The sequence below is a fragment of the Acinonyx jubatus genome, chromosome D3 (genome assembly GCF_027475565.1).
Source record: "Acinonyx jubatus isolate Ajub_Pintada_27869175 chromosome D3, VMU_Ajub_asm_v1.0, whole genome shotgun sequence".
Taxonomy (NCBI): Eukaryota; Metazoa; Chordata; class Mammalia; order Carnivora; family Felidae; genus Acinonyx; species Acinonyx jubatus.
The window spans coordinates 1,263,803-1,277,681 of NC_069392.1; the positions used below are offsets into that span (position 1 = coordinate 1,263,803).

At 50.4% G+C, this 13,879-nt stretch overlaps 1 long non-coding RNA gene across 4 annotated transcripts; it reads left to right on the top strand.

The window, feature by feature from the left end:
- The first annotated feature begins 7 nt into the window (after positions 1-7).
- LOC106979521 (uncharacterized) lies at positions 8-9,041 on the top strand. 4 transcript variants are annotated; one of them, XR_008291892.1, is made up of 5 exons: positions 335-879; positions 1,284-1,332; positions 3,215-3,729; positions 8,385-8,561; positions 8,657-9,041. It is a non-coding gene; the product is annotated as an uncharacterized LOC106979521 (long non-coding RNA). The 4 variants fall into 4 exon arrangements; XR_008291893.1 differs by lacking the exons at positions 335-879; positions 1,284-1,332 and adding an exon at positions 8-38; XR_008291891.1 differs by having other exon boundaries at positions 336-1,332.
- Positions 9,042-13,879: the final 4,838 nt, after the last annotated feature.

The following is a 13,879-nucleotide window of genomic DNA, read 5'->3' on the forward strand; positions in this document are numbered from 1 at the left end:
TACCTGCATCAGGCCGGCGGGCGCTGGGCGGAAGGAGGGTGGGTGCTGCGCAGGTCGAGTGCGCGGCGCGGCGGGGCGGCCCCTCCCTGCGTCCGTGCGAGGTCTCCCGGCCGCTGCGACCGGGACAGGGGTCTGGGGGGTCGGGAGCCGGGGGGATTCGGGGAACCGGGGGATTCTGAGACTGTGGAGCTCTTGAGGCGAAGGGCTGGGGGCCGGGGAGCTCGGGGCCCAGGGCCTGGGGGATTGGGGGCTAGGGCCTGGGGGAGGGGGGAGGTGCGGGGAGCTCCGGGGTCAAGGGCCTGGGGGGGGGGGTGCGGGGAGCTCGGGGGTCAAGGGCCTGGGGGCGCCAGGCAGCTCGGGGCCCAGGCCTGGGGGTCCGGGAGCAGGGGAAGTCTGAAGAAGGGCCTGGGCCAGGTGCTGTCCAAGGCGATCGCTTCACGTTTCTGAGGTTCTGGTCACTTCTCGGTCCTGGAGACCCGGACCCTCACTCATCCCGCCTCCTTCGGAAGGTGCCCTCAGCGGATACCACAGGGCTTAGTAGGCCGTGAAGCCCCTCGCAGTAACCGGATTTTGTGTGGACTCGTGTGGGAGAAAAGTGGTCGGGGTTGGTGGAGGGAGCCCGCTTCTCGGAGACCAGCCACCTGGATGCGGGGTGGCCGCCGAGGAGCTAACTCCGGGGCCTCGGTTTTACCACCTGTGTTTTCATTAGGAGAGTGGCTCCTTCTGGTGCACCCTAGACTGTCAGCGGCTGCCGTGCAGAAGCGTTGCCTTGGGGCCCAGAGCCCTCTCTGCACTGGGGCTGATGCTGGCAGTGACGTGGACGTTCTTCTCCCGCACCCGCATCTCTTCTGCACAAACCAGTGACAAGTCTTTCTGCTAGTAACGTTGACATAGCGCATCCAAACCTTAATAGGGTTTTAAAAATTAAGCCACAAGCAGTTCCCACGTCAGGGCCTTTGCCCTTGTGATATCTTTGGGGGTGTCACTCTTCTTGCTTTTTATGTGGCAGGCTCCCCATCCAGGGCTCAGTGCTGTCCCGTTCTCAGCCAGGCTGTAGGTGTCCCCGCTAGAGTGTCTCGCGCTGCTCGGTCCTGCCGATCTGCCTTTGGGGTGCCCACGCCACCACCCCCCATTACCTCCTGTATGCAGCACCCACCCCCTCCCCCGTTAGCTTCAGGAAAGCTGAGGTTTGTGGGTTCACCTAGGCATCCCCACGGCCTGGGGTAGCACCCGCACGCAGTAGAATGAACGTGAGCGAGCCATCATTCTATCTGGCTCCACAGGGTGCCCTGCTGCCACTGAGGGGGGCCTACCATGGCTCTCAGTTATTTGGTAAGTCCCACCTGGTTGGTCCAGGCAAGTGCTGGGACTCGGGGACTCTGGGTTTGCTTTGAGCTTTCCCTTGGGTTCAGAGAGCAGAGGAAAGCCCAATGCTCCTAGCCAAACTCCACTCCTCCTTTTACCTCAAGAGGATTCTGGAAGAACCTCCAGACCCTGTGCAGATGGCTTTCTCAGCCTGGCATGGGATTTCGAACGCCTGGGTTGCATTCCTAACTGTAATGTCAGTTCCAGTGGAATTTGGAGTTAGTCTTGTTCTCTCTCTGAGCCTCTCTTTTCTATAAAATGGGGGCAGGACAGTACTCTGTCCTTCAAAAGACTGCTGGAGATCTTAGGACTGATGCTCCAGGATGTCTGTTTGGCCCCAGGTGTGTTTTCACTGAAGCCTGTGTGCCCGGGGGGGGGGGGGGGAGGGTGGGCAGGTGTTGAACGGGCTCCCTGGTTTTTGAACGGTGGGTTGCCGTGCAGTCTGCTGCTGCTCGTGAAATCGGCTTAGGGGCTCCTAACCAGCACGGACGCATGAAGAGAAGATCTTCAGGTTGTCTCTTTGCATTTCCAAATGAATCTTCGCATCAGCTTCCCCAGCTCTTCCCAGAAGCCTATGTCTGTTTACGTTGGGATTGCTGGGGAGAGTTGAGGCCTCTGCGGTATTTGCTTCTCCGGTTTACTAGGCAGAAATCTTTCAAAAAGTCTCAAAAGTTTTCCCGGTTTCTCCGCAAAGATCTTTTGCATGTTAGATTTATTCCTAGATTGGGGTGCCTGGGTGGTTCAGTCGGTTAAGCGTCCGACTTCAGCTCAGGTCATGATCTCACGGTTCATGGGTTCAAACCCCACGTCGGGCTCTGTGCTGACAGCTCGAGTCTGGAGCCTGCTTCTGGTTCTCTGTCTCACCCTCTCTGCCCCTCCCCCGCTTGTGCTCTGTCTCTGTCTCTCAATAATAAATAAATGTTAAAAAAATTAGATTTATTCCTGGATACTTCACTCCTTGATGCTGTTAGGCCCCTCTCTTGCAAATTGTTTGTTGCTAGGAATACAGTTTTTAAAAGCCGATTTTGTGTTCGGCTGCCTTGCTCAGTTTCATTATTCTCCATGATTTATCTGTAGATCGGTTTGGATTTCTGACGTAGACGATCATGTGGTCTGTAAACGATGCCCACTTTCTTCTCAATCCTAGCGTGTTCTTCCTGGCCCTTGTTCCGTTCTTTATCTCTCTCCCCTTGTCCTGTGAGCTCCTCTACTCCAAGGCAGAACCCACGAGCGCTGTGTCCCCTTGTCTGTTCCCGGTGTGCACAAAAGTTTTCCCGTCTCTACAACTGAGTGAGGTCCTCCAGGAGCAAGAGAGACGGGAGAGCGCTGGGTTTCAGGGGGATGCACTGAAGATCCTCTTACTAACAGAGAAGGTATTAGGTGGCCCAGCCAGCCACAACAGCTCCGTTTTACTTCATTCCTACTGAATGTGTCACCAGGTGGTAGGGGAAGACCTGTAAACACGTTATTACTGCAAAGGGGCGTAGAATGTGTGAGCCTAAAAATGCTGTGTTTAAAAATAACAGCTCACCCTCGTTGAGCACTTTATCAGTCACGGTTCGATCGGGAACACAGAGGTGGTTCCGCAGAGGGAAGCTTCCCGCCTGAACAAATAATAATGGCCTAGGAAGAGCCGCAGACGGCTAGGCAAGGCAGCCCAGAGCCCCCACCACCCTCTGGGCTGGAGGAACAGGTCCCTGGTGGCGTCATCGCAGCCCGTTGGGGGCCGGAGCTGGAGGCTGGGACCGAAGGAGGGGCTCGGAGAGCTGGCCCCAGGGGGAAGCTGAAGACGACGCCAGAGATGCTTCCAAAACCGAGGACAGAAACACTCGGGCTTCCCTCCTCCCAGCCTCCGGTGCCCGGTCGGACCGAGGTGGGAGCCAGCAGCCCTGAGCCCGGAGACAACTTGCAGGAGGAGCCTTCTGGGACCCTGAGCAGAGGGCGACAATGGGTGTGGGGACACAGGCACCCCCGAGCACACGTGTTGCCCACTTTGTCCTTGAGGCCCCGTGACAAAGAAGCCAGGTAGAGTAGAAGCTCAGGTAGAGTCACAGGCTAAGCCTGGCGTCACCAGACCAAGACAGTCACAGTTTTGGGTCTCCCAGTAATGGACTCTTACCAGTCAGTCAGGAGTCGCCCGGTGGGCACTAGTTACATGGTCTCACCGATGGAACCCTGCCGTCTCCTGAAGGAAAGTAACAGATGCGATGACCACCCTGTGTTTCCGTGTCGGGTGACTGCCTTGTTCCGGCCCCCTTCTGCCTGCGGGAGTCTGCGCATGGCTTCTCGGAGCCCGTCTGTCTGCTGGCTGGATGCCACCGATCCTGAATTATTGAAGAGAGGCAGAAGGATCTTTAAAATGTGGTCGTTTGAATTTTCTTTTTAAAATTTTTTTTATTTTTTAATTTATTTTTTTAATTTACATCCAAGTTAGTTAGCATATAGTGCGACAATGATTTCAGGAGCAGATTCCTTAATGCCCTTTACCCATTTAGCCCTTTCCCTTCCCACCACCCTTCCAGTAAACCTCAGTTTGTTCTCCATATTTAAGAGTCTCTTCTGTTTTGTCCCCCTCCCTGTTTTTATATTATTTTTGTTTCCCTTCCCTTATGTTCATCACTTCTGTGTCTCGAAGTCCTCATGAGTGAAATCATATGATATTTGTCTTTCTCTGACTAATTTCACTTAGCATAATACTCTCCAGTTCCATCCACGTAGTTGCAAATGGCAAGATTTCATTCTTTTTTATCGCCAAGGAATACTCCATTGTATCTGTATACCACATCTTCTTTATCCATTCATCCATCGATGGACATTTGGGCTCTTTCCATACTTTGGCTATTGTCGATAGTGCTGCTATAAATATTGGGGTGCATGTGCCCCTTCGAGTCAGCATTTTTGTATCCTTGGTTTAAATACCCAGTAGTGCAATTGCTGGGTCGTAGGGTAGTTCTATTTGTAACTTTTTGAGGAACCTCCATACTGTTTTCCAGAGTGGCTGCACCAGCTGGCATTCCCACCAACGATGCAAAAGAGATCCTCTCTGCATCCTTGCCGACATCTGTTGGCCTGAGTTGTTAATGTTAGCCATTCTGACAGATGTGAGGTGCTACCTCATTGTGGTTTTGATTTGTATTTCCCTGATGATGAGTGATGTTGAGCATTTTTTCATGTGTCGGTTGGCCATCTGGATGTCTTCCTTGGAGAAGTGTCTGTTCATGTCTTTTGCCCATTTCTTTACTGGATTATTTGTTTTTTGGGTGTTGAGTTTGATAAGTTCTTTATAGATTTTGGATACTAACCCTTTATCTGATATGTCGTTTGCAAATATGTTTTCCATTCTGTCGGTTGCCCTTTAGTTTTGCTGATTGTTTCCTTTGCTGTGCAGAAGCTTTTTATCTTGATGAGGTCCCAGTAGTTCATTTTTGCTTTTGCTTTTGCACATCTTCCTCCGGAGACGTGTTGAGTAAGAAGTTGCTGCGGCAGAGGTGAAAGAGGTTTTTGCCTGGTTTCTCCTTGAGGATTTTGATGGCTTCCTGTCTTACATTGAGGTCTTTCAACCATTTTGAGTTTATTTTTGTGTATGGTGTAAGAAAGTGGTCCAGGTTCATTCTTCTGCATGTCGCTGTCCAGTTTTCCCAGCACCACTTGGTGAAGAGACTGTCTTTATTCCATTGGATATTCTTTCCCGCTTTGTCAAAGATGAGTTGGCCATACATTTGTGGGTCCATTTCTGGGTCCTCTATTCTGTTCCATTGATCTGAGTGTCTCTTCTTGTGCCAGTACCATACTGTCTTGATGATGACAGCTTTGTAATACAGCTTGACGTCTGGGATTGTGATGCCTCCTGCTATGGTTTTCTTTTTCAAGATTGCTTTGGCTATTCAGGGTCTTTTCTGGTTCCATACACGTTGTAGGATTGTTTGCTGTAGCTGTGTGAAGAATGCTGGTGTTATTTTGATAGGGATTGCATTGAATATGTAGATTTCTTTGGGTAGTATTGACATTTTAACAATATTTGTTCTTCCTATCCAGGAGCATGGAATATTTTTCCATTTTTTTGTGTCTTCTTCAATTTCTTTCATAAGCTTTCTATAGTTTTCAGTGTGTAGATTTTTCACCTCTTTGGTTAGATTTATTCCTAGGTATTTTATGGTTTTTGGTGCAACTGTAAATGGGATCGATTCCTTGATTTTTCTTTCTGTTGCTTCATTGTTGGTGTATAGGAATGCAATCATTTCCATCCAATGATTATAGGATGCATTGATTTTATATCCTGCCACTTTGCTGAATTCATGGATCAGTTCTGGCAGTTTTTTGGTGGAATCCTTTGGGTTTTCCATATAGAGTACCATGTCATCTACGAAGAGTGAAAGTTTGACCTCCTCCTGGCTGATTTGGATGCCTTTTATTTCTTTGTGTTGTCTGATTGCAGAGGCTAAGGCTTCCAATACTAGGTTGAATAACAGTGGCGAGAGTGAACATCCCTGTCTTGTTCCTGACTTTAGGGGGAAAGCTCTCAGTTTTTCCCCATGGAGGAAGATATTAGCACCAGGTCTTTCACATATGGCTTTTTTGATCTCAAGGTATGCTCCTTCTATCCCTACTTTCTTGAGGGTTTTTATCAAGAAAGGATGCTGTATTTTGTCAAATGCTTTCTCTGCATCTATTGAGAGGATCATGTGGTTCTTGTCCTTTCTTTTATTGATGTGATGAATCACATTGATTGTTTTGCGGATATTGAACCAGCCTTGCATTCCAGGTATAAATCCCACTTGGTCGTGGTGAATAATTTTTTTAATATATTGTTGGAGCCGGTTGGCTAATACCTTGTTGAGGATTTTTGCCTCCATGTTCATCAGGGAAATTGGTCTATAGTTCTCCTTTTTAGTGGGATCTTTGTCTGGTTTTGGAATCAAGGTAATGCTGGCTTCATAGAAAGAGTTTGGAAGTTTTCCTTCCATTTCTGTTTTTTGAAACAGCTTCAAGAGAATAGGTGTTAACTCTTCCTTAAATGTTTGATAGAATTCCCCTGGAAAGCCGTGTGGCCCTGGACTCTTGTTTTTTGGGAGATTTTTTATTACTAATTCTATTTCCTTACTGGTTATGGGTCCGGTCAAATTTTCTATTTCTTCCTGTTTCAGTTTTGGTAGTGTATATGTTTCTAGGAATTTGTCCATTTTTCCTGATTGCCCATTTTATTGTCATATAATTGCTCATAATATTCTCTTATTATTGGTTTTATTTCTGTGTTGGTTGTGATCTCCCCTCTTTCATTCTTGATTTATTTGGGTCCTTGCTCATAATATTCTCTTATTATTGGTTTTATTTCTGTGTTGGTTGTGATCTCCCCTCTTTCATTCTTGATTTATTTGGGTCCTTTCCTTTTTCTTTTTGATCAACTAGCTAGTGGTTTATCAATTTTGTTAATTCTTTCAAAAAACCAGCTTCTGGTTTCATTGATCTGTTCTACTGGGGTTTTTGTTTGTTTGTTTGTTTGTTTTTTGGTTTCAAGAGCATTAATTTCTGCTCTAATCTTTATTATTTCCTGTCTTCTGCTGGTTTGGGGTTTTATTTGCTGGGTTTTTTTCCATCTTTTTAAAGTGTAAGGTTAGGTTGTGTATCTGAGACCTTTCTTCCTTCTTTAGGAAGGCCTGGATTGCTATGTACTTTCCTCTCATGACCACCTTTGCTGTTTCCCAGAGGTTTGGGGCTGTGGTGTTATCATTTTCATTGACTTCCATATACTTTTTAATTTCCTCTCTAACTTCTTGGTTAGCCCATTCATTCTTTAGTAGGATGTTCTTTAGTCTCCAAGTATTTGTTACCTTTCCAGTTTTTTCTTGTGGTTGATTTTGAGTTTCATAGCATTCTGGTCTGAAAATATGCACGGTATGATCTTGATCTTTTTGTACTTACTTAGGGCTGATTTGTATCCCAGTATGTGGTCTATTCTGGAGAACCTTCCATGTGCACTGGAGAAGAATGTATATTCTGCTGCTTTAGGATGAAATGTTCTGAATATATCTGTTAAGTCCATCTGCTCCAGTGTGTCATTCAAAGCCATTGTTTCCTTGTTGATTTTCTGATTAGATGATCTGTCCTTTGCTGTGAGTGGGGTGTTGAAGTCCCCTACTAGTATGGTATTATTATCAAGGAGTTTCTTTATGTTTGTGATTAATTGATTTACATATTTGTGTGCTTTCACATTTGGAGCATAAATGTTTACAATTGTTAGGTCTTCTTGGTGGATAGACCCCGAATTTTGTTTCTTAACGGCCTCTTCCTGAAGAAGATGCTACTTGAACTAAGTCTCACAGAGATGTTCATCAGCCTGTCGTCCTGTCGGAGGCTGCAGATTGCTGGGGGCCTGCCCCGGGGCCTCTGCCTCTCCCCACGCAGGCAGCTGTCCTACCCATGTCCTCTGTGCCCCTCTGTCTCTGGGAGGCTCATGCTGGGAGACAGACGTCTAAAACGCCTGTTCAAGGGGCACCTTGTTCGCCCAGTCTGTTAAGCGTCTGACTTTGGTTCAAGTCATGATCTCACGGTTCGTGAGTTCGAGCCCTGCGTCGGGCTCTGTTTGGACAGCTCAGAGCCTGGAGCCTGCTTTGGATTCTGTCTCCTCGCTCTCTGCCCCTCCCTTGCTCGTGCCCGTCTCTCTCTGTTTCTCTGTCTCTCTTTCTCCCTCAAAAATAAACATTAAAAAAAAATAAAAAGCCCCTTCAGTTGGAATGTTGCACAGGGAAGGGGATGTTTTCCTCAGGAGGATGTTTTCTCAAACCGGAGCCATGGACACCAGCTGGCCACCTGCCTCTGCCATTATGCCCATGGCATAGAGCATCTTGGTCGCAGTGTGGCTCAGGCTTCCTTCAAGCCAGTATTATAACAACCTGGTTTGAAGACGAAATGGGGCTGTGCCAAACACTGTAGCGTGTGCATCGGCTGGTGATGTCTTGTAAAGACAAAAGACCTGTCACGCACTTAGCCCTTAATAATCGCTTCTCCATCTTCCTCCCCAGGCTTCTCCCCTTGTGTTATTTTCAGAAGCTTTGAAAGCCCAGGAAGAGAAAGCACTCTTTCAACGTGACAATTAATACCAACTCCCCGGACACCAAACCGAGAGATCTTATTTTTCCTTTCTCTCCACGAGCACCGTTTGCTGGGTCCAGAAACAACCACCAAAGTAAAACCCCAGAGTAAGCAGCACAGTGTCCCATTTCCCCCCTTTTCTGGCTGGTTTCATACGTGATATATCCCTTCACCCAGGACCTCTCCTCTCTTTGAAATCTAGTTTTCCGGGTGAGAGGTTCCGAACCGTCATGGGGAAGCGTATTCTTTCCCACCGGTCGTTGCAAGCACGAAACGGGCCCTTCCTGTGCCGGTAGCTGGACTGGGCAGGTGGCTCGTGGCTCTGGTGCGGCTCAGCTGTGTTATTCCCGACGCTTCGGTCACCTTCACTTCCCAACTGTATGGATTCACTGTTTAAAAATATGAGACTATGGGGACGCCTGGGTGGCTCAATCGATTAAGTGTCCGACTCGATTTCAGCTCAGGACATGATCTCACAGTTCGGGAGTTCGAGCCCCACGTCAGGCTCTGCGGAGCCTGCCCGGGATTCTCTCTCTGCTCCCCTCACCTCGCTCTCAAAATAAAGGAATGAACTAAAAAAATAAAAATATGAGACCCTGTATTTTACTCCTTACCAAATTGTTCCCGGGCATCGTTTCACTCACCGATGGGTGTTATATTCGGGCTGAGCTCTGGAGAATGAGTGATTCGTGAACCATCATCTCGGTGGAGCCATCGCGATACATTTGGGGTCAGCCCTCACCTGGGCCCGAGGTGCGCTGTGGGCCTTAAGGAGCAGGTGCGTGGTTACCGTCCATCCATGCCTGGTCACAGCTGCCCATATCTTCTGTTGTCTTGAACGCCCGCCACATCTTTCCTGTTAAACATGCCAGTGCATCGGCACACACACCGTGAGCATGGCCTCGTGTGGCCAAAGGGACTTTGCAGACGTGGTTAAATTAAGGGTCTAGAGATGAGGAGGTCATCCTGGATTATCTGGGTGGGCTCAGTGTCCTTATGACAGAGAGGTAGGAGTGGCCAAGTCAGGGGAGAAGACTGTGGGAATAGGGACGCAGATTTGGGTGACGTGGTGACCTCTAGAAAGTGGGAGGCAAGAAAGGATCCTCCCGAGGCTCGGATGGAACCAGCCCCGTCCACACCTGCTGTTAGCCCTTTACAGACTCATTTTGGACTTCTGATCCCCAGAACTACAAGAAAGAGAGTTCGTGTTGCGTTAAGCCACTGAGTTGGTGGTCATTTGTTAACAGCAGCCCTAGGAAATTCATGCGTCTGGTGACTATATTGAACTTTCTCGGGAGCTGCCAAACTTTTCCAAATGGCTGTACCATTTTACATCCCACAGCACACGGTGTGCTCAGTCCTGTCGGGTTTAGCCATTTTGTGGGTGTGTAGCTCACTGTGGACACCGGCTGGCCACCTGCCTCTGCCATTATGCCCGTGGCATAGAGCATCTTGGTCGCAGGGTGACTGGTTTCGATTTGCGTTTCCCTGTTGACTAATAATGCTGAGGTGCTTTTCCTGTGCTTACCGGCCGTTCAGGTACATTCTCAGGTGAAGTGTCTGTAAAATCTTTTGCCCATTTAAAAATTATGATATTTTCAGGGCGCCTGGATGGCTCAGTTGGTTGGGCATCTGACTCTCGATTTCAGCCCAGGTGATGATCTCGCGGTTTGTGAGTTCAAGCCCCCGAGTCAGGCCTGCTGCTGTCAGCACGGAGCCTGTGGAATTCTCTGTCTCTCTTTCTCCTCTCTCTCTCTCTCTCTCTGCCCCTCCCCTGCTTGCTCTCTTTCTCTCTCAAAAATAAATAAATACAAGCATTTTAAAAATTACGATATTTTCCATATACCATGATATACTGATTTGTTCTCTTCTTAACATCAACTATCACCCCGATTTTTATCATGCCTGTTTTTTATACTTTAGATGAATGGAACTGTCTAGTCTGTGCTCTTCTGGATCTGGGGGCTCGTTCGCCAGCAGGTTGGCAAGTCAAGTCGTCTGTAACATGGAGTGTTCTTGTCCAGTTCGCTCATTCTCGTTGCTGAATAATATCCGGTTGTGATAACACCATCGTGTGTTCACCTACTCTACCGTTTATGGGCATTCGAGTAGTTTCCTTTAGGGACTATTTCGGAGAGTGGGGCCATGACCATGCTTGCGCGTGCCTGTTTGCACATGTTTACGCTGGTATTTGCCTCGGGGTGGAATTGGTGGGTTCCAGGGTATTCAGCTCGAGTTCATACTGCCAGGCTGTTCCACGGGGCGTGCCAATCTGGCCCAGGCCGTGTTGTCACTGGGCATCTCCCCAGTGACGTGTTGGAGGCATACCCAGGCGACCCCGATGCCAATCAGTGCGGCTGACGTCGTCATCTTTGCGCTGCGGGAGCCCGGCGGAGTGTCGAGATTGGAAACCAGGGCCAGGGATGGGGTGGGACCAAGGGTCCATGTAGGGATGAGTCGGTGAACACCTGTTCGTGCCGCCTCTGTGGCCAGCACCACTGCAGAAAGCATCTGGCCCCGGATGTTGCTGGGGAATTTGATTTAGAGGCACATATGATCGCTTCAACGTGTGGGGGCGCACCGGCAGTTTGTGAAACAGGTGTGGTAGCTTTGAGTGGCTCCTTCTGTTGCCAAGTGACAGGCTTTCCTGTCTGTCAAACGAGCCTGAAAAGGACCGCGTCGAAATGGCGGCCTCAAACCGCCCTTGTCCAAGGGCATCCTCAAACGAGCCCGTACTACACCCAAAACTCTTCTCCAAATCAGGGACAGAAATAGAACAGTAAAACGCTTTCTTTGGCAGAGCCCGACCCCTGAGTGATTTCTTTCCACACAGAGCAGGCGCTTTGTGGACTGGCTCGCTGTCCTTACATCTTCCTGGAACAGCCTGATTGTTACAGGGGTCCCTCAAATTGTCTTTTCCTCTAAGTCAGGAGCATTAAACCCGGGTGTCTACAGTGGCCAGGCACGTGATGCACAGGAGGTCCCCTCGGTGCTGGAAGGGGACGCCTTGGGGCTGGAGGGTGTCTTCCTCTAGAAGAGGACCTTCCGGGCCCTGCAGGGGCCCCGGCGCAGGGGCTTGGCGGGGGGGGGGGCAGCTGGCAGTCTGGTTTCTGTGTGATCCTCCCCTCCCCCACACACGTTTCTTTAAGTCGGAGAAAGCGGGCCAAACAAAGCAGATATCCCTCAGGCTAGCACTCTGCAGCCTCAGCGCTGAAAGCTTTTCAGTGGTGTTTTTGACCACGTTTCGAAGCGGGGGCTCCAGCAGAGAGACACTGGGGCGCCTCAGAACCCAGGGAAGGCCTGAGTCTCGGCCCTTCTCACTGTCCCTGGGCGCGTGCCGAGAAGGGACAGAGGAGAGTCCCACCCCCCACCGTGGGCGGAGGTTTCTGGGAACCACTGTCCTCCTGCCTCAAGGACGGAGAGGCAGGTGTGTGTGATAGTGACCCCCCAGCCAGGCTGGCCTCGCAGAGGGTGGGGGGTGGGCTGAATCGGGAACCTCTGACTGGCGGGGGCTTGCAGAGTCCAAGTACTGCCACCAGACGCAGAAGGGCTGGAGGGAGGGAATCCTGGCAAGGCTGAGGCTCTCAGGCTGTGAGAGACTGATTAGCATATAAATGATGGCTGGCGGGCGGTGCTTCTGGTGCCCGGGGACGCATTTTGTTCACGCAGAGTTAAGCCTCACCTGGATCCTGTTTTCGCTACGTGCTCGGTAAACCTTGTCTCCTGGGCTGGCCGGGTTCTGCCCTCCTCCCTGCGAGCCCTGCGTTAGAGTCATCTGAGCAAGTGGGGTTTTACTGGGACGAAACCCACCCGAGAACTCCCTGGTCACGGTCTCCGGAGGCCCGGCCCCCACGCAGCCCACCCAGAATACCCGGGTACCCCACGGTGGAGTCTGGGTCCTGAGAAACCTTTGAGGTCGGTTTGCAGAACTTGGCGGGTGTGGACTCACCGCTATGCCACCGACGCAAGGACAGAGGTGGATTTGGAGTAGAGACATCTACCTGTAAATTCTCTCCCTAAATTTTATATTTACTCTGGGATGGGTCAAAGTCCACAGAGGGTTGTTGTGCTTGTTCTGTTTTAGTCTGAGTCAGTGTTTAAATATTTGGAAGCTTCTCAAGGAATGTCTGGACCTTGGGCCACATTCTGGCATGGAGTTGCTGTTCTGGCGAGAACCACACGGTGATTCCACCCCTCCCCCCACTCAGCTTTGCCAGGCTTCACCCCTTAGACACGGGGCCTGAGAGGCCTGTGGGGGTGGCTTAGGAGACCTCCAGGTGATGGGGTTTGGGAGTAGTGGGAGTCCGGAGCTGATGGCCAAGGAAGAATTCCTGAGGCGTCTTTGGTTTTTAGTGAAGCCCGGGGACAGGACCCGTGGGCAGGATGAGCGGCACTGGGGCTGTGAGGGGTGACTGATCACATGCGCTCAGGCTGGGGGTGGTTAGGCATAATGTAAATCTCTAAGGGACTTGCAAGTTTTTTAAATGCTTATTTATTTTTGAAAGAGACAGAGAGAAGACAGAGCATGAGCAGGAGAGGGGCAGAGAGAGAGGGAGACACAGAACCCGAAGCAAGTGCCAGGCTCCGAGCTGTCAGCACAGAGCCCGAGGCGGGGCCTGAACCCACAAACTGTGAGATCGTGACCTGAGCCAAAGTCAGATGCTTCACCGACTGCGCCACCGAGATGCCCCTGAGGAATTTGGAAGCAAGGTTTCCAGGACCCTGATGGGCTCGTTGCTGTTAGGAAAGGTCATTTATCACTGCCTGGTAAGACCTTACTCATGAGGCCCTTCCGACGTACATCAGGGGCACCATATGCTTGGAGGATGATTGCCAACCTATGTCTTGGGGAGTAGAGATAAAGGAAGTTTCCAAAGGAATATCTATATGTTAAAGGAGACTTTACAGGATCCTGGGGGGTCGGGGCTAAGATTGCCCGACCAAAGTGTCATCACGGAGGCAGCTGATCCCCTAGAAGAAGGTCACTCTGCCTGTTTTACGGACTCATGGGCTGTAAGGAAACTGTGGCCTTTGTTTCCCACGTGACAGATGCGGGGCACTTATGGGGCACCCACTTACCAACTGCTAGAGGCACTTCAGGTCTGTAAACACTGGGACGAAGCTGGGGGGGCGGTGGCCGAGTGCATCCCCGGCCTCACCCCCCCAGCTCTTCTCACGCTGGCCCCTCAGTGGGTCAGACGCCCTCACTTGGTCCGAGGGCTCTGTGTCATAGAGCAGACACCCGCCCCTTCCCCTTCCTCCCTCCCCCCTTCTCTCCGCCTTGGTTCCCTGTCTGTGCGGAGGAAGGAAATACTAACACACAAGACCCCACCTCCCGGGACCAGAGGGCAGGGGTCCTGCCAGGTGCCCTGAGCCTCCTGAAGACAGTCCTCGTGCTGCCGCCTCTTTCTTGTCTGTCTCTGTC